This window comes from Neltuma alba, unplaced genomic scaffold (assembly GCF_004799145.2).
Source record: "Neltuma alba isolate B1F8T4 unplaced genomic scaffold, ASM479914v2 tig00006675_pilon, whole genome shotgun sequence".
NCBI lineage: Eukaryota > Viridiplantae > Streptophyta > Magnoliopsida > Fabales > Fabaceae > Neltuma > Neltuma alba.
This window is the reverse complement of record NW_021634540.1, coordinates 43,167-64,665: the sequence shown is the minus strand read 5'-3', so window position 1 is coordinate 64,665 and position 21,499 is coordinate 43,167.

Below are 21,499 nucleotides of genomic sequence, written 5' to 3'. Positions count from 1 at the left end.
AAATTGTCAAGAACAAAGGGAAATCCGAATCTCTTTTTATCTGTTTATTATGTAAATTTAAATTTAAATTTATTGTGAATTTCGTAGTACTTAAAGTCAGAACAAGTTGGCTTGATCCTACTTCAGAGCACAATTTTGGCTGCACAAGATGTATATTTAATTTAAATCTGATAAGTATGTTGATTTAGTTGTGATTAATTTGACTTGTTTCTGCTTCCAATCTGGTCAATGAGCATTAAGTAAGTGTCTTTGTCAATTAAGTTCAGCCATCAATTCAGTTTTGAAAAATAAAAATGATGTTGTTCTGGTAAGTTCCACGATTGAAAGCAGCTTACGAAAACGCAACATGATGGAGAAGAAAGGAGTGGTTGAAATCAGAAGGGAATTGACAAGACGAAGATATTTCAGATTTGAAAAAGAATGGAAGCTAACAGAGATGGAAAGTCAACCAAAAGTAACAAGACGACACAGATGAGAGCATTAAATGGTGTCGTTAATGGGTGAAATGGAATAAGTACCCTCTGCCCATTTAAACCTTCTAACTTTCTTTTCAAAAATTGGGACCTCAGTTGAGTTTGGTAGGACGCTTCAATGTCCATCTGGATTCCACACGCACACATATATTCTGTAAAATATAAAAAGAGAGAATTTTGACTTCAGACCAAAAAAAAACAGAGAGAGAGAGAGAGAATTTTGACCCAATTAAAATTTAATTTTTAAAATTTAATCTAATGTAACTCAATTATTATAGTTTTAACGGTTTAAAAACATATTGATTCATAATATTTAAGAAATAACATTTTCAAATCTCATGCTTCCTCCGATTCTTATTATAAAACGATTTTTCTTACAAATTAAAGAATCACAGTTAAAACATTAAACTATCATAAAAAAAAAAATCATTTTTTTAAGTTTACGTCAACTTAAATGATATAGATAGAGAACGCATGATTTGGTGAGCTTATTAAAACTAAGGGTGTGTTTGGATGAAACCAAACCGTGGTTTGGAAAAGTGATTCTGGAGAATAGATTTTGGAGAAAATAGATTCTGTGAAGAATAGATTTTGTAGAAAAGTGATTCTGAGAAGTGAGAGTGTTTGGATAGTTGTTATCAGAAGCACTTTTTATATATACAAATTACTAAAAAAAAGACATAAGTTAATATGATAATTACAGAAAAATAGATTCTATGATATATTTTAATTTGAAGGAATAAAATTATTAATAATATATTTTTTACCAACATAATTAATAATACATAAGATAATATAATTAATAAATAATTAATGTGTATGTATATTTATAAAATATAAGATTAAATATGTTTATAAAAAAATAACAAGATACATATCATATAGGCTCTCACATTCTCCCTTTTTTCTTCAAAAGCAAAAAATTTGTTTTTTCCAAAACCATGGTTTTAGAGTCAAAACCATGGTTTTGGTTTTGGGGGGTGTTTGGGTGATTTATTCCCCAAACACACCCTCTTAATCAATAACCGTTGTGTTTTGATATGAGTGTGTCAAAAGGAAAGAGTCTCACATTAAAAAAATTCACCTCATATAACATGTACTCTTCTGATCATATTTGTAAGTCATTTTGATATGTTTTACACAAATCAAGAAAAACTTTAAATTTCATTAACTCTTATTTAAACTTCAACAACTTTCTAATTTTATTCCTATTTAATATATAATATATCTCATATAAACAAAGGCAACATAATAATAAATAAAAGGTAAAATTATATATCTATATAAAAAAATTTCTGAATGTCCTATAAATAGGACCAATAATATTTTTCTCTCTGTCCTACAAAATAGGATCGGAAGAGTATGTGTGTATGAGTGTGAGTTAGTAAAGTCTTTTGTCGAAAAATTCTCAAAGAATTCAAATGACTACTACTTATAAATAGGCAGTGCCTGATGTTAGCCGAAATGCATCAAGTTCTTGAGTTTTTAAACTTTTCTTTTCTCCTTTCATTTAATTTTCCGCTTATTTATATTTTATATTTTTGCACTTACGTTCCCCAAAAATAGTATCCACCGGCAAGACTCGAACCAAGTTTATAACTTGTTTTATTTTACTTTTATGTTTTTGCAGGTAACTCTACAATAACAAGGGTGAAGTTGCACAATAACCATTAATAAGTTAGTTGATGATTTTTATATAGGACCAAATATTGCTTCTTATAAGGACAAGGGGCTGGGGGAGTATTGGTGCTTGTGTACTGAGTTGTCATTTTTCATATTCAAGACCCTGATCTGGATTTTTGTATTTCTGAAGTTATTTAACTAAAATTTTCTATTTATTTTATATAAGACGAAAATAAAATTTTGATATCTATTGTAAAATTTAAATTTTTTAATAAAATAAGAAATTAAAATTAATCTAATAATCAATTAAATTACGTAAAAGATTTCGATATTAAAAAAGAGAAGCATAATAAATTTTTAAATAAAAACATATTTATCTATTCATAATTACCTTTCTTCTTCTTCCCTCCTCTCCCAAATCAAACAACAATCATTAAAAATAATTTCTCTCCCCTCCCGTCCTTCGCCTAGTTAATTGTCGATATATATTTTTTAAAATAATAAATTTTAAATTAAAATGAACACGTGACATGGGGAGTGGCTTGAATGTGAAGTCTTGAAACAGAATGATGAGGGAATAGTCAGTTGGGTATACGTGGGAGATTTTGAATACCGGTCTTTAATATAAGATTCTGTTTGACTTTTATTTTAGTCCTAAATATAAAACTTCAATCCACCTTGTCTCTCATATTTACTCAATTTTTTTTAAGATAGTCCTTCTAATAATTATAGTTCTAGTCAATACACTTGATTAGTAAGGATATTTTAGGAAAGATAACATCTATTTAGGACAAATAACTAACTCAACTTACTTTCTTAATCTCTTCAAATTAGTCAACTGGTTTTTATAATTAGGACCAAAAGTAGTATTAATTTAAGACTTTTAAGTGATCCTTTTTTGACTGAAACGAAAGCAGAAGAGACCGAAACCGCAAGAGCCGAATGGAAAAGGGACTTGTGATGATGAAAGCGTGCATGGCAATGGTTCCTAAAGCCACAAAACATGGTATTTACACAACCCACTCTTCGTGTCTCTTTGTCTTTTCTTTTTCTTTTTTTCATGTTTCTTATCAAGTTGAAATAGAAAATTCGTCATTCGGGATGCGTGGTGGTGATTAAAAAATCGGACCAGATTGAATTGAACAGTTCAACCGAGCATCAATCAAAATAGCTAGTGATTTGATTTGGGTAAAAGATTTATTTTTATGATTAAATCAGGTTGTATTAGAATTAAATCGTCGTTGAGTTTAAAGACTTCTTCATCATTAATAAGCCAAGCCTGCCAGAATTGTAACCAACAGGCCCACATAAGGCTTTTTTCGCAGTATGAATCTGATCTGTGCAAAGACTTAGCTTAACCATTGTTAAAAAATTCAAAATTTTTTATAAAAAAAATTTACTAGTACAATTTTTTTTAACCCTGAATCAAAAGGAAGGCTTTTTATATTGATTCATATTATTATTAATAAGTTATCCAATTTACATATATCAATATACAATTTAAATAATATAAAAGCTAGTGAATTAAAATTGCAACAGTAAGTGGCATAAAATCGTGCCACCCACACAAGTCTCTATCAAAAACATACTACTTGATAAAAACATGGGAATGAGGTAAAGTAATTAACTTTTAATTAAAATTATTACTTATTTTAAAAAAATAAGATTACAATAGGTCCAGGTCGGCTTTTATCCTAATTAAATTGAAACCCAAAATTAAATTGGGATCATAAACATTTAAAAAAAAAAAAACCGATTTTGGGTTTTGATGGAAAAATACTGGGAAAAAAAAAACAAAAACCTATAAAAAAATTTGACACTCTGAAAAAAATCTAATATTCATACCATCTATGGCCTCATGGTGTTATTTCACTGAAAGCTCCATATCTCTATAATATTACTTTTATTAAACGTTTATTTAATTATTATGTCCCACTGGTTGGACTATAAGAACCACACACTGTTGGCCTCTTCAATTCAATATCCAATTTGATTTTAAAAACGAGTTGGTTGGTTTACTCCAAAAAAAAAAAAAACGAGTTGGTTGGAGGGGCTACAACATGTCCGTGTGATTTATGATTGAAGTTGGAGAATATGTGATTGTTTGTGTCATTTCTGTGTACTTCATTCAATCCTCACGGGGTGACGCTCTGTATTTATTGGGAATTTCAAACTTCTCCATGTGATCTGTTCTGAGCCCCTTGGCCTTTTGCCTTCAACTCCCCTAGCCCTTGTGTTCAGTGCTTGGACATGTAATAATTTGATAATACCTAAATATATAAATTCATATGCAAATATTTAGTGTCCAATTGTTTCCGATAGAAAAATATCTGTGTCTACTATTTTTTTTTAAATGTTAAACCAAGTTCTTTGATCATGTTGGTTATTTTACTAGTGGATTATTTTTAGTTGTTACAACATGTACGTACAATTGTAAATTTATCTATGAAATATAAGCAATTCGATTTTGTCCCATGTATGTGTGTGGGCGTATGTATGTGTATGTGTACATGTATATATTTTACTAAGCAAAAATATTTTCCTATTAAAAGTATTCGAACTGACACTAGTGGAGTCTAATAAATATGAGCAAATTTTCACTAAGAATTCAAATTTTAGCTCATTATATTGTGAGAGGATCTAATCCTATCCACTAAATCTAGTCCCAAGTGTATGGCCCAATAGTTTTGGATGGCAATACATTGTTACTCAACTTATCATCGGCACCAAAAGATCAAACAATTATAATATTCATTATTCATAATATTTCGTGAATCGATACTAACTCTTAAATATATTCAACTTAGCATGTTCGCATTTTGAAGCAAGCATGATAGCTACCTTCCATGGAGTTTATTCGCTGGCTGAACACAACTCAAGCATGACGTCTTTGACCATATCTTCACAACAACATCCCGTTTTTAAGAGCCATTCATAAACTTAAAATAATCTACATATATTGAAGCAACTGAGTTAAATTATATATATGGGCATAAAATTTTTAGGGCAAAGATGCATATAGCACACTTATATTATTTATAGTGCATCCAGTATCCTTAATATTAAAATGTTGAATGTAACTAAAAAAATAAGATTACGGTGCAATGTTGACTCTGATCTTATTTTTCACGTGCAGTTTTGCCTCTTATCTTTTTAATAGCGCAATTTTGACCTTCATCTTGATTTTGGGGTGTAATTTTAAAATTGCACTTAAAGATGAGAGGCAAACTTACACCTTTAAAAAAAGATGAGAGGTAAAATTATACCTGAAAAATAAAATCATAGGTAAAATTACACTACTAAAGGATCAGGAGCAAAATTACACCTTAAAAATAAGATCAGAGTCAAAATTGCACCATAACTCAAAAACAAAACAAACAAAAAAACACTGTATATACCAGAGAAATGAAATCAAAATGTTGAATGTATTAGAAATAAGATTAGGATATCAGATACATATTAGAAATAAAATTAAAATGCTAGATGCACACTTTTACCATTTTTTTCATTAGTATAATTTTAATACTATTCAAAATTCAAACTTAAAGTTCTGCTTAAAAGAAACAAGCTCGTAAACTACTTGAACTAATTGTTATAATTTGTGCGAAAAATTAATAAAATGAGGGATGAAGTAATTCAAACTACATGGCCTCAAAAAGATAATATATCATCAAATTAACAAGCCATGCTGGACGTATATCAAAGGAGGAACTAGAAAAGTTGCATTTCACAGAAAACCAGAAGTCCTATTAAAAGCCAACACAAAGTAAACCAAAGCAAAAAAAAAAAAAAAAAAAACCAATGGACAACCTAGGTTGATCAACCCTTGGATTTTAAGGAGGGATTAAACATAGGCTAAGATACAAATTTTTTCCTGAAGTTCTCACTCATAAGTGTTGAAAACTCCAGAGTTTAAAATTATAACAATTTCACTCCCTACCGTTAAAAATATTAGAAGTTAATATTAATATTTTAACAGTTAAAATTAGTTTTTTAATGGTGAGGGTTAAAATTGCAGTGCTTTTAAACTTTCAAGATGATATTGAGCCTAAAAAACTTTTAAATACACAGTATTTTTTATTACAATTTTTTAGAGTAAATTTACATTTTAATCCATTAAACATTGAAACTAATTAAAATTTAGAAGGGTCGAATACGAAGGTTGCAGTGAATAGGAACAATGCTGAGCTAACTGCAGATGTTGCGAAATGAATGGAAAGAGAAGAGCGGCTCTATGGATCCTCTGAGTTGTGTCACGTTACATAGGGAGAATGATAGTCCCAAGAGACGAGTGAATGAATAGATTTTTTTAACTTTAAAAAAATGGAAAATACCATTCAAGACTCGTATATTTTAATGGGATAATTAATCTCCAGGTCCTTATAGTTTCATCTGATTTTTAATTAGGTCCTTATAAAATTTTTTCTTTTTATCAGATCCTTTTACTTTCATGTGTTTTTAATTAGATCCTTCTATTTTATTTTCTTTTTATCAGGTCCTTATAGTTTTACTTATTTTTTAATTAGGTACTTTGTAGTTTTTGAAAAATTATTTATTAACTTTATTCTTTAAAATTAATTTCATTTTTAAATTAATAATTATATAATTGGAAAAAATAATTAATATAATCATTTAGTAATTAATAAATAATCAGAATAATAATTATACTTAAATATAAATTATTTATAATCATATTTTCATTTTCGATAAATTTATTATTATAATTTGAATTTTATAATTATAAAAATTTGAATTGAAAATAAATAATATATTTTTTAAACTAAAAATTTAAAAGAATATTAACATAAGATTGTTACAATAATTTATTATTTTTTAAATGTTATTATTTATAAAATAAAGAATAAAAACTAGAAGGACCTAATTAAAAACAAAGTAAAACAATAAGGACCTGATAAAAAAAAAAATTATGAGGACTTGATTAAAAATATATGAAAGTATAAAGATCTGATAAAAAGAAAAAAAATTATAGGGACCTAATTAAAAACCAGTTGAAACTATAAGGACTTATATATTAATTATCCCTATTTTAATCATGTTTTGTTTTTAGTTTTCATACTTTATTTTCGTGGTTCCCCCTTTGAAAAATATTAATTTTACAGAGGTGGATTAAACCAATAACTCAAAGTACTCTCATCTCCTCAGGTCAAAAAAAGTATTCTCATCTCGAAGGCTCCCATATGATGGAAAGAGTCACGAAACCTATTTGAGCATCCAACAAACGTCTGATCAAAATTTTGACAAGAAAGAGTCCATTTTTTTGAGGACGTTTTTTTTTTTAAAAAAAAAAAACTCTAGGCCACCAAGCTTCTTCATACTTTTTTATTAAAAAAAATAGATGAATTAGGTTTTCATAGCCCACCATGGTTAGAACATATCTCTAGAGTCAAAAAGCACAAGATACGGATCACCACTAATAAGTAATAAGATTTGAACTTACAACCTTATGAATTATAAAATAAATTTTTACCAACTAGACCAACTTTGATTTACTCATAGATATGTGATGGGTTTAATGGTGTTAAATCCACCTCAATGGAATTAGGATAATTTTATATCACGCTTCCTTCTTTTAGCACTAATAAAGTTCCATTAAATTTAATTTATCAATCAAATTAATGAAATATTTTCTTGTAGGAATTTTTTTTTGGCCAAATCTTGTAGGAATTGACGATGAAGGAATGCAGCTATGACGTACCAAACAAAGTTTTATTTCATCAAACTCAACGTGTTCGAAGTACTAATTAATTAGTTCGCGTTAAAATGCGCAAGGACACTAAAATTTCTTTTATATATACATATACATGTATATAAATATGATCCTTTAATGTATGATTTAGGGTGTGTTTGGATGAAACCAAACCATGATTTGGAAAAATGATTTTGGAGAATAGATTCTGGGAAGAATAGAGATTCTGGAAAGAATAAATGTTATGAAAAAGTGATTTTGAGAAGTGAGAGTGTTTGGATAGTTGTTATCAGAAGCACTTTTTATATATACAAATTACTAATAAAAAGACATAAGTTAATATGATAATTATAGAAAAAATAGATTTTATGATATATTTTAATTTGAAGGAATAAAATTGTTAATAATATATTTTTTATTAACATAATTAATAATACATAAGATAATATAATTAATAAATAATTAATATGTATATATATTTTTAAAATATAAGATTTAATATGTTTATAAAAAAATATGTTTATAAAAAAAATAACAAGATATATATCCTATAAGCTCTCACACTCTCTTTTTTTTCTCCAAAAGCAAAAAATTTCTGCTTTTTCCAAAACCACGGTTTTGATCCAAAACCACGGTTTGGACAAAACCAGTGGGTGTTTGAGTGACTTATCACCCAAACTATGGTTTGAGTCCCCAAATCATGGTTTGGAGTGTCATGCAAACGGGGCCTTAAATGAAGTATTTAAGTAGATGGCAAAAAGAAAGAAAAAAAACAGAAGTAGGTAGGGGGCACAATTGAGAAGTATTGACAGTGTACGACAACACGGCTTTTCAATTGACCTGATGATGTTTTCTTCTCCAGCCAGGTTTTCGTTGAACCAAACGGCCCAAGGGTCTGTTTGGTACGATGAAAAATAAGACTAGTAGAGAAAAAATTTTAACGAGCTTTGTTTAAAAAATTATTAAGGTGAGATTAAAAGTTTTTAATTAATTTTATTTTTATATTATTTTTTATTTTTATTAAAATTTTAAAATCACATCTCTCTAATTTTTTAAACAGAACTCATTAAAATTTTTCTTTCTCTCTCCTCTCCATTTCTCTCATACCAAACAGTACTTAAATATTACTCATTTTATTCTATTTATAAGGTATTGAGAGAAATATTTTATATTCATGTATAATTTTATTATTCATTTATTATTGTGTTGCCTTTATTTACATGAAATATAACATATATTAAATAGAGATAAAATTCAAAAGTTGTTAAATTTTAAATGAAAGTTAATAAAATTTAAAGTTTTTCTTAGTATGTGTGGAACATGTTAAAAGTGAGTTATAAATAGAGCTAAATGAGTAATTCAGTAATATTAAAGGATCCTTAAAAGAATGAGTATGAAATAATGAAATGAAAAAAGATAGGCAAAAATGTATTTTTATGTTGTAAAATAGTTAGTGATGGACTTTTTATTTTGACGCAAATTCCCTGTTAAAATTAGTCCTTTAAGTATCCTATCCATTAACACAAAAAATGTTAAGACTTTTATTGTTAAGAAAATACCGTCAAATTCTACTACTGATATATTTAATTTAATTTTTAAAATAACAGTAATTGTTATATCATTTTAAATGAGTGGTGTTTGAGATTATAAAACTGAAAAGATATTTCATAAAATTAAAGATTAAATATGCAGTACGTTTGGTATGTCAGAAAAATAAAATAAAATAAAATCTCGATATGAATTTTGTTTGATATGAGTGTTTGAATAATGGAATGGAAGTGAGAAAATATCAAAAGACAATAATAATATTGAAAAATAATAAATGAAATAAAATAATAAAATAAAATCCGCACAAATTGAAACGAAGATTTTTCAAGTTGCGTGCGGGAGGTAAAGATTTGTCCACGTATTTAGTGGTTAAGTGCATTCAAATTGCACGACACAAGTTGCTTTTTTTTTTTTTAAGAAAAAAAAAGAATGGCATTGGCAATTTGCATGGAGCTTAAAAGACTATGCATTCCGCATTATTAAATTTACTCAAGAAATAATATGACCAAAAAATAATAGGATAACAAATAAAATAAAACCAAAAATATGAAATGAATTCAAAATATTATTAATAAGTCGCGGCTTTCTCCATGATTATTAGAGATATATATATATATATATATAGATTTTAAATTACAAAAAAATACTTATCGAATTACAAAATGATAAATAGATTATTTTAACATGTCAAAATTATTACAAAAATAGTAAGTATATTTATTTTTTTTAAAAATGCCACCCGTATTTTTTTGTGATTTTGCCCAAATTATATGTCACTCAGCAAAATCACTTGATAGGCAAATTGCCACCTTTAGTTGGATATTAGAATGTAATTTCTGAATTTGACATTGGATTCAGATGAACAAAAATATACCATTAGTCTTTTAATTTTACACGAATTTTCACTTTGGTCTCTTAATTTAATAAATCATATTTTCACTTTTCATTTATCTAATTCTAACACCTTTAATCACAAATGATAATTTTTTGTGCTAATTATCATTTTAAAAAATTAAAGTTAATAATTTTACACGAATTTTCACTTTGGTCTCTTAATTTAATAAATCATATTTTCACTTTTCATTTATCTAATTCTAACACCTTTAATCACAAATGATAATTTTTTGTGCTAATTATCATTTTAAAAAATTAAAATTAATAGATAATCATTGAGAATATTTTATTAGCATCCAAAATTTTTAATACCAATATTTTTCGTTAGTGAAACTTTCACATAATAATTTATTAGTAATTATATGCCGCCAAAACTGAAGCTTCCATCATTTTTCAGATTTGCAGGGAACAACAATGCTGATGATAATAGGACAGAACTTGTCATATGTTATATACTATTTCCTGTTCTAATTATAAGACGTCATTTGTAGATTACAAACGAGGTCTTATAATTATGATTAGAGATAGTAACTTGTATGCAATATGGCAACCTGGGATGGTCCTTTTCCGGCTGTTTTAAGAGTTATTTATTAACTAGTATTTGGATTTAATTTAATTAATAAATATATTAGTTGATTTCTTATTGATCAATTTTAATACTAAGTTGTTATTTGCTATTTTAATCATTTATCTGACTGAACTCCATCGAGTACTAATCGGGGTTTAGTCTTAACTCGAGTGGCCCAAACTTACCCTTCATGAAATTGGCTTACCTCTTCAATATTGGGCCAAGCCCAGTTCGGGCCAATCATTCTCACTTCGTAGAATGTGACCTTCAATTATTTTTTGCCCCCAGGTTTTTGCACTAGTTGGTTATGCGCAGCTGCGTGTTTAGAATTTTTGGATGAATTATTCCATGGTTTAGTATTTAACTATTTGTTAATAATACAATTTTATATAAATAAGTGAAGATACATTCAGCATCCTTAAGTCTTAAAGTATTTTATGATGTATCCAGTATCTTGAAATAATTTTTTAAGTACGTCCAGCACCTTAAACTATTTTTTGGTGCATCCTGCATTTGAAAGTATGTTTTTTAAATACCTTCAGAATCTAAAAGTATTTTTTGATGCATTCGGCATCAACACAAAACAATACTTCAGGGTGGTGGATGCGTCTCAAAAATACCTCAAAGTGCGGGGTGTATTACAAAATACTTTGGGATATTAAATACACCTGAAAAAATATTTTAAGGTGCTACATATACCTTAACCTTATAAACAATTTGTATTATTACTTATATACTACACCTTTTTTTTTAATATAAGAGCTATTTTAACATTCTATTTGGTTCTAAATTTAAGATCTTAATCTATTTTATGTCTCATATTTATTTAGTTTTTAATATAGTCCTTGTACTAATTATTCATGTTAAAGTTTAATCAAATAATGCTTCTAGTTAATATATATAATTAGCAAGAAACACTTATTTATAATAAATAACTAATTTAATTAATTTTTTAATCTATTCAAATTAGTTAATTAATTCTTATATTAAGTACCAAAGGAGAGGAGGTAGATCATTCTTGATATTAATGATCCGCACATGTACGATTTTTTTTATTAATCGTCTATTGTCCCAGTCAACAATGCACTCTTTAAGTAATGTTAGTCTAACGAAGGATATACTTTTCAAAATGTATTTTTTTTATTTACAAGAAAGAGGTGTTTGAAACACTTTAAAAGTATTTTTAAAAAATATTTTTTTTACAAATTGAGATAAATTTCTTCACATATATATTTTATATATCATAAAATTATTTTTAAAATCATAATTTGATTTTCAAACACTCCCATTGATGTGCTCAAGAGGAATCAAATTCTTAATACTGTAGTCAAGCACACCATTGGTCTTCCCCAAGTTCTGTTAATCATACGTGTCATTGCCACATATTGAAGTCACCGTAGTTCCATCGATCATGGTGCTATACTTCCTCTTTTTCTTCCCTCGATATAAAAAGAGAACTATAAAAAAATGTAAATAGAATACAATGACATGGAGTATTTTGAATAAAAAACTTGCTATCGTTTTATATATTTTTTCTCTTTCCTTTTTTTTTTTTAAATTTTCAAACATTTAAAAATTTTAAATGAAATTAAAGGAATCTGTTTTATGAGATTTTAATTAGAAAAAAAGTTAATACAATGATTGGTTCTTATAGTTTGCCTTCATTTTGCTTTTGGTTCTTGAAGTTTCAAATCGAAGCTGTTGGTACTTGGTCTTTCAGTTTGTTCTATTTAAAACCGTTAGTCCCTCTAATTTAAATAAGACTTGGTACTTATGTTAATGATGATAATGATGTCTTTAACACTATTAGTTCTCAAATATGTATTCGAGAAAAACAATTCAAAGAAAAGTAATTTAGCAAAACGTAGGGAGCGATCCAAATATGTACTCGAGAAGATCAAAGACCAGTTCTTAAATATGTATTCGAGAAAACCAATTCTCGAATATATATTAGAGAAAAATAGTTCAGAGAAAAGTAATTTAGCAAAACGTAAGGAGCAGCCTAAATATGTACTCAAGAAAACTAAAGGCCAATTCTCGAATATATATTAGAGAAAAACAGTTCAGAGAAAGATAATTTAGCAAAACGTAGGAAGTGGCCCAAATATATACTCGAGACGACCAAGGACCAGTTCTCAAATATGTATTTGAGAATACCAGTTTTCTAATATATATTCGATAACTAACAATGTTAAAGACACATCAACATCATTAACACCATTAACACAAGCACCAAGACCTTTTTAAATTAGAAGGACTGATGGTTTTAAACAGAGTAAAATTAAAGGACCAAAAACTTCGGTTTGAATCTTCAGGAACCAAAAGCAAAATGAAGGCAAACTATAAGGACCAATTGCTATGTTAACCCCAAAAAAAGACAAACTCATGGATTAGAAAAGCATTTGAAATGAGATTGATGTAGAGGAAGAAAATGTATTGTTTTAAGCCAAATACATTTATTGCATTGAAGCTAGTTAATATACAACCTAATACATCAATTTTTTTTATCTCATTTATTTATTAGATGTCTTGTGAATAGTGAATTGTGAGAGAAGCCATCAATAAGCCATTCAAGGAGGTGGCTTGGTGGAAAAGTATTTATATATATATATTGATTCTGTCTGAGATACTATTAGGCAATAAATGTAAACACCTCTCCTAATGAGAAATTCAAACTTTGGTTTGTTATGTTGTTAGGGATTGGTTTATTCTACTATGTCTAACTCTCATTTGTACACGATGCAAAGTTATAAACTGGTCAAAGGCATGCCTTGAGTCGATTAAATGGAAGGACAATTTCTACTGCAAAGGAAACTGAAGGGTATTATCATTCCCAGCCTTCCGTTCAAGATGCATTAATGGGTCAACCTTATTACTTTAGAAGCTCCATCTCATCTCTTGATTCCTAGCGGAAAGGGCATCTTCATAGCTCGCCTAAGGTGTCAAACATTCAAGGGGACACCAAGAAAAGGAAATTGATGGTGGATTATAAGACCATTCACTCTAATAAGAGGGAAAACAAAAATTGGGATGGTGGTTCACACTATTCTACGCCAAACTCCTCTATTTTGGTTTCAACATCATGGAGCAGAAAAGATTCCACCTCACAGTGATGGATGGAATTAAGGTTCCAAAACTGATAGGACATCTTGAAGGTCTAGGTACTAGCACTCACAGGAACAGTTTCTTTAGCAATGTTTTGACAAAACAGATGTGGGAAGCAATTGACCTTCATTTTTTGTTGGGGTTTTACAAGCTTTAGGCCAAAAAAGCTCGTCTTGCAGAATTAGGATCAGGGCCGAAGACAATCATGAAGTGGGTGGTGCCATGGTTGCTTTCTCCATGCTCAGGCTGCTCAAGTTATCTTTTTTTTTTTTTTTGGGTGTCTTTTTGTTGCCTTTACCTTGCAAGTTATGCTTTGCTGCTCTTATTTGGTTGGTTCAAGTTCTCAATATTTAAAATGCCTATGACACTTCGAATTCTGTTAGGAGAGATACCCACATTTAGTGCTTGACAATATTTCGAATAAGATTGCCTTCTATTAGAGAATACCCTATGCTTTAGCGCACAAAAAAATGCATATGGCACGTTTGGTGCTATTCTCAAGCTTCGTTCAAACATCAATGGCGTAAATGTCGTGAGGTACGTGACTATCCTGGTGCTACACGGTGACGTTCTTTGCTGGGTCTTGCTGTCAATAGTTAGAGTTGGGAGGTTTTTTGTTTTTTTTGGACACAAGAAAAGGCTAAAAAGCCTAAAGAAACTCAAAAAATAACTAAAGGAGACTGGCTCCCATTTTCTCGGTGTCCATGATGTTCCATAAGCTATCAGGACAGGAATCCATAAAAGCTGAAATTGCAAGACCCTGTTTGGCCAACGCATCAGCAAGCTTAACTCTGATCTCTAGAGATATGTTTCACCGGTAAGCTCCATGAGGCTCTCATGAGCTTCTTGATCTGACTAATCAATAAGGTGCAGCAATTTTCATTACTATTATCCATCGACAAGTCCACCAGGTTCTTTGCATCAGTTTCAATAATCACCTTTTTTTTAAGACCTTTCAACATGGCCCATTGCTCTACTTCCATTATTCTGCAAATTCCCACAACGTGAGAAAAACCAGCCACCCAATTACTCGCATAATCTCTTAGTACTCCCCCACACCCTGCTTTAAAAGTAGATGGAATTACAGCACCATCTATATTAACTTTAATCTCGTGCAAACCAAAGGCGGGTGGTACCATCTTAACTCACCTTGCTGAGAAATATTAAATTCAGTAACATCATCCTGCAACTGCACATAGAGTTGGGAGATTTTTTAATGGGTAACGTTTTGTTGGTTGAATAAATTGTCATTCTATTAAAAAAAAAAAAAACTAAAGATCCTTTTGGGCCACTCATTTCATTCCCAAAACCCATACCACCTCTTGGCCCAACCCACTCAAGCTTTGCATCGTGACAAAAGAAAAATGCTAAAGTAACATCCAACTTGATCTTATTTTTCATGTATATCAGCATCCTAATTTTATTAATAATGTATTCAGTACATTAATATTATTTTTTTGGTACATCAAACACTCAGATATTATTTTTTAGTTACATTTAGCACCCTAATATTATTTATGGTTTAAGGTTTTAGATGCCCTATAAATAAGATTATGATGCTAGAAGCACAGAATAATAATATTAAGGTGCATCATAAATCAGATAAGAGTACTAGTTGCATCTGAAAAATAAAATCAGGGTGCTAGATGCTATCTTATCCAAAGAAAATAATGAGTATAGGTCCTCATCAAATAAAATAATGGGAAAATTGAAGAGAAGGACCTAAAAAAAATTAATATTTATTGAAAAAGATCTTAAAAATTGTAATTATTTAGAGGGACTAAATATCAAAATATAAATTTATAAATACTAAACTATCCCTAGCTAAATTCCTCAATTTTGTCTAATCACATCTCACAGATACTCAATGTTTTGGGGTCGACTACTATAATACACATCATATTTCATATTTTAATGACATTAGATTAAAAGTAAAATTTATCACTTCTAACTAAATCAACAAATAAGAAAATAGAGCTCCACAGGTTGGTCTTATATTTCACCAAAAAAAATTAGTTCCACGCCATTTTTGAGGTAGACATAGGGTGAAATCCAAATAACATAAAAATCAAATAAATCAACGATACTCCTAAAATTTTTCATGTTTTTAATTTCTTTCTCCGTAATTATTTTTCATAATTTTTTATATGTTAATTAAAATAAATCATAATTAAAAATAAAAGTTATTAAATTTAAGAGAATGGAAAATTTTAGGTATAAAAAAATTTGAATAATATTATATATCTAAATATATATTATTTTAAGAAATTGAAATTAATAACAATTTAAGAAAAATATTTATAAAATTTTTAATTGTATTAATTGAAATCAATTAAAATATGTTCATTTACATTTAAATATATTTATAAAAATATATGTTTTTTGACTATATAAAAATATAGTCTGAAAATTTGCAAAACAAAATGTAAATAAATAAATATTTAAAACAAGAGGAAAATCCAAGTGAAAGCCGCAGAAAGGCAAAAATGAAAATTAACTACTGCTGGCATTATCCACGCAAACGAATAATTTGGTTTCATTGTTTGTTTAGATATATAAAATATTTTGGATTTGTAATAAATGATTTTGATTTGATTTGAATATTTTTTTTTGTAAATATTGATGAGAAAAAATTATAAAGATTTTTAGCATAAATTAAGAAGATTATTAAAAAATATTAAATGGAGGTATGATGAGAGGAAATATAGGGATTTAATTAGGGCTAATTTGGTATTTTTAAATTTATATTTTGGTGTTTGGTCCCCATAAACAAAAATATAATGTTTAAGATCCTTCCCGGTAAATATTAGCTTTATTAGGCCCTAAGAATTTTGGATGGGAGACTTCTGAATTCTTTGAACAAAATTCTTTAAAAATTCTTTTTGTATTTAAAAATTCTTTTACTCCATGATTTGCATTGCAATCGAAAAGGTTGAAAGTAAAATTGAAATCAAATGCCAAGTGTAGGACTTATGAACAGTACTGACATGTGGGCCCAGGGACTCTTCATTCTCCACGCACATTCTACATGTTTGGTAGAAAGAAAATGGAAATATAAAAATGTTAGAGTTTAATTTTAAAAAATTGAGAAAAAAATGTGGTTGTACAATTTTAATAAAAAAAGATATAAGATACTTTTTCAGTCCTAAATATAAGACCCACTTTGTAATTAATTTACACTATAAAATAAGTCTTATAGTTAAAACCAGAGAGGTAAAAGAGTAAAAAATAATTAAAATTTTTTAATCTCCTTCAATTTTTTAATTCAATCTCCTGTAAATTTTTCTTCTCCTCCTTTTCTTTTCATTTTCCGTGTACCAAACAGATTTTTAAAATTGACCGAACAGCAAATTTAAGCAAATTTAAATAACATGACTTTTCTTATTCCATTCAAAATCCGGGCCGTGATGGTTTAGTCTCAAATATCACTTTTAGAGCGAGGTCCAAAATTTTTTTATGACAAAATAAGTTGTGCATAACGAATAGAAGTTGCAAAACAAATATCAAGTCTTAATTGCAAATCATTCAAAATAATATACAAAATTTAAATGTCTCGCTTCAAAGTTCAGACTGAGATTCTCGCGTGTAAGCATTTAATTTAATTGGATATATGCTACTCATTTTCTAAATTTTTTTTTTAATTTAACGACCATTAAATAGATTTTCCGGTGCCTATTGCTACGGAAAAAAAAAGGCAGTACAGCTTACATTTTTTTTTTAATAAAAAAATTAACAACCGGTGTAGCGCTTGAAATGTCCACGTGTGCTGCTTGCTATCTATTGGGGGGCAAAAAAAAAGTCTATGATTGATATTTTATTTTTTTCAGTAGTTATATGTTTCCAGAATATGCAATGTTTGAACAATATTCTGAAAAATCAGATATCATTAGCTTTGGAGTAATAATATTAGAAATGATCAGTGGAAGGAAGATCACAAACTCTCAAGATCAATCTCATGCCCTCCTAAATTATGTAAGTTAATTAATTATGATAATGTGTTTATCTCACTAATATCTCATAGGTAATCGTCTTAAATTTGGGAGATTAATATAAGATAATTCAAAGGCAGTGATTAAACTAGCTAAGCTTACTAAATTGGCGCAGGCTTGGAATCAATGGAAGGAAGAAAAGATTCGAGAGGGATTGGATTCAAGTCCAAATGAGCCTGAATCGTTGAATGAAGTGAACAAGTGCATCCAAATAGGATTGTTATGCGTTCAAGAAAATCTAGAGGCAAGGCCTTCTATGGCTACGGTTGTTTCATATCTTAGCAATGATTCAATTCAATTGCCATTTCCACGAGAACCTGCTTTCTTTCTGAAGGGCCAAATGGAGCTTATTAATACCGACAGTAAAGAATCTATTAATAAAATGTCTATAAGTGAATTCTATCCTCGGTCGTACAAGGCTCTCACTGCATCTTGTCCTTGCCCGCCGAGGCTCAATTTGGTACCCAATTAATTAGAGAAGAAGTCTTGTTATGTTACTACACCAAAATGAGGAGACTCAACATATATGCAATGTTGATATTATTATTCAATGCTACATTTTCCATCACTGTTATATTTAAGATGACGTATGATGTTTCTCATCACGTCTCAGTTTCGCCACAGCCACCGAACGAAGGAGATCTAAATTTTCTGGCCGCAACTAATTTAACCCTTGCTCCTTATATTTAAGGGAATCCTACCTCAGATGCACGCCGAAGATTATTTTAATTTTGAACCATGTTATATAAGCTAATTAATAATGGAAGGGAGATGATTATAACAGTAAGTTTTGCTTAATTGTTACAAGTTTGTAATCGATGGAGGGATGAAAAATTGTTAGAGATATTGGATTCAAGGATAAATAATGAATTCAGGTCATGTAATGAAGTGGTTAAGTGCATCCATTCGCATCAGAGTTGTTTTTTATTCAATATAAAATCCAAATGCAAAGCCTTTGTGCATGGCTACAATTGTTATATATATATATATATATATATATATATATATATATATATCTCAGCAATGCTTCAATTCAGTTTTCACTTCTAGAGAAGCATGCTTTTTGGGGCACTGCAGAATATGGAGCTCACCAATTGATTTGGAAGACGAATCATGCTCTGGAATGAGGTGTCATTGAGTGAATTTTATTCTCACTAGGAGAAGGCTTTTATTTCTTCTTTTTCTTAAACACCAATGCTCTGTTTGGTATCTGCAACATTGAGGTATTCCATAAATACAATGATAGAGCCTCTTAATGGATGGCAGATGAAGAAAAAAGGGGCCAAAAACAAAACCAAATCTGAAATAAACAAATTCTTATCTATGATTAAAGAACCGGACTGGACCGGACGATTTGACCAATTGAACCGTCAACCGGACTTGTCAACGGCTCGATTTGGATAAAAAAAAATGTTCATATGGTTGAGCCAAATTGGATAGGAGTTGAGCTGTCATTAAGCCGAAACTCAGAGTTGGACCAAGAACCAGAACGGTTTTAAGAAAACCAAACGGTTTTTTAGCATGACTAAAAAAATACTAAAAAATTAAAAAATAGAAGAAAAATAAAAAAAGACCCCCCTCAAATATCCAAAGATATTTTTAGACTATTTATAACCACATAGTATTATTTCATTGAAAATTTCATATTTTGTGGTGTTAAAATTGTGAATCACTAGTCTTTTTGTTTCAATGTCTGCCCTAGCTTTTACAACAATGTTTTGATTTGAATGAATTAATAATTTTTAATATTATTAAATATTTAAACATACATAAATTTAAATATATAATGTTTTAGTCTATTTTCAATGATTTCACTATAATTTTAGATTACTTAAATGTATTTCTAAATTATTTAATAATTTAATATTTTCACATATATTAATTATATGTATATAATATTGTTTTAAATTAACTATTGCGTTACTGGTCCGACCGGACAGTCCGACCGGTTTGACCGATTGAACTATGACCTGTTGATCTTTCTGGTTCAACTTCTAGTTCGGCTTTTAAAACATTGATTCTTATTGCACACATATTTTAAAAATAAAACCATGCTTATGCAATCAGAAAAGAAAAACAAAAGTTGAAGTCTCCTAGATATCTCCAGCAAGGAGATATTATACTCTCCGACGTTTCATTAATGGAATATTGATTGTGGTTGCCAAGTAGAGCCTCTGTTGCTCTGCTGGTTGCTGCTGCCATTTGTCTATGGATGAAGAATGCTATTGAGGAAATGGCAATTGCATTGAATCATTACTCAGATATTGAACAACTTTACTTATGGAAGGTCTAGCTCCCGGATTTCCCCGGAAACACAACAAGCCAATATGGATGTATTTGATTATTTCACCATGTGAAGCAGCTTCTATCATATTCGAATCCAGCATCTTTATTAATCTTTCATCCCTCCAATGCTTCCAAGCCTGCCATTATGCAAATCATTCATTTAAAATAGGGCTCTATTAGTAATTCGATTATAGAATATTGTTAACATAAGCTCCAATGGCTGGTTGATGCTTATAATAATGACAATGATGACAGGTTTGAGATGATCATTTGAGAAATATTAAAGTTTACTATACTATGTCACTTAAAAGTCTGCCAGTACATTGAGATTCATGAGATTCATATTGAGAATATATATTCTTTCTGCTTGTAATTTCTAAAACAACGACTCCAAAACTGTAAACAACTGATTTTGTAGAAAATAGTCAAACTTGATGTCTACAATAGACGTATAAAATCACACATGTAGACCCTACAAAATCAGACAACAACGACTCCAAACTTGATGTATGTCAATATATATTGGAATCTTAGAACCAAGTAATTTGAACTATATATTGATGCTGTACCATTATTTAAATTCGATAGCAAAGTGCATACGCAATATACAAATAAACAGATACACACATGCCCACAAGAAGTTACAGAGAAATAATAGGGACATAGTTAGAAAAAGAGAGAGAAAGAACTTACAATATTCCAACAATTCTATTTGTGTTTCCCCTAGTTTTATTAATATCAATTATTCTAACCATGCCGAAGTCAGAAATTTTTGAATTCATCTCATTATCTAACAAAATATTGCTAAGTTTGAGATCTCGATGTATTACTTTTAGACATGAATGTTGATGCAGATAAATAATTTCTTAAGCAATTCCTTCTATAATTTTATAACGGTATGACCAATTTAACACTTTTGACTTTTGTGAACCCATGAGTAATTAAGTAACTTTGTGAGCATACAAATGAATGACAGATACATGGCATACATTTATCTATAAATTAAAAACAAATTACAGACTATGCCAATATATTCATCATAAAGACTAAAATAGAATAGATAGCACGAACATGAATAGAAAAGAATTGAAAAATTGTAAGATGAGCTCAGAAGGGACAAACCAAATAAAAAATAATTGAGGCTCTTGTTGGAAACATATTCATAAATAAGTATGTTCTCTTGATCTTTGAAGAAAAATCTTTATAATGCCACCAAGTTTCTATGTTGAAGTCTAGCAATTAGTGGAACCTCATTTTTGAATTATAATTCCTGACTAGAATTTTCTGACAATCTCTTTACTGCTAT